Raw genomic sequence first — 804 nt, forward strand, 5'->3', positions numbered from 1 at the left:
ACTGAGTTTTGGAATCACCCCTTACACTGCAAGGCTCTCTGATACACTGGGGGGAAGTAGCCTTCCTATGGAAAGCATCACCTAAGCTTACAGTTAAACCTGGAGTGGAAATGGCAAATAAGCGTATGAAAATACCCTCCACATCCTGGGTCATTAGGGAACAGCAAGTTGAAAACGAGACACTACTACGCACTTATTAGAAGAGCTAAAAATCCAAAACACCGACGACACCAAATACCCACAAGGATGTCGAGCAACAGGAATTTTCCCTCACCGCTGCTGGGAATGCAAAACAGTACAGACACTTTGGAAGTTTGGTGGCTTCTCACACAGCTAAACATAGTCTTGCCGTATGGTCCAGCAGTTGCTCTCCTTCGTATTTATCCAAATGAGTTGAAAAGGACATCCACCCAAAAACCTGCACACAGATATTTATGGAAGCTTTATTTAGAATTGCTCAAACGGAAGCAGCCACGATGTCCTTCCTCCGGCAGGTATGTGAATAGACGACTGCTACATGCAGACAATCGAATACACAGACAATCGAATACAGAGAAATGAGCTATCAAGCCATGAAACTGACATGGAGGAAATGTACATGCCTTACTGCTAAGTAAAGAAGTCAATAGAAAAGGCTACATACTGTATGATTCCCACTATACAACATTCTGGAAAAGAAAAAACTAGAGACAGTGAAACAAATCAGTGGTTTGGGGGGGTTCAAGAAGACACAGGGGGGATGAGTAGGTGAAACACATGGGGTGTGTATGGCAGAGGGCATTCTCTGTATGATACTGGAAAGGT

Source organism: Mustela nigripes, chromosome 6, assembly GCF_022355385.1.
Source record: "Mustela nigripes isolate SB6536 chromosome 6, MUSNIG.SB6536, whole genome shotgun sequence".
Classification (NCBI taxonomy): Eukaryota; Metazoa; Chordata; class Mammalia; order Carnivora; family Mustelidae; genus Mustela; species Mustela nigripes.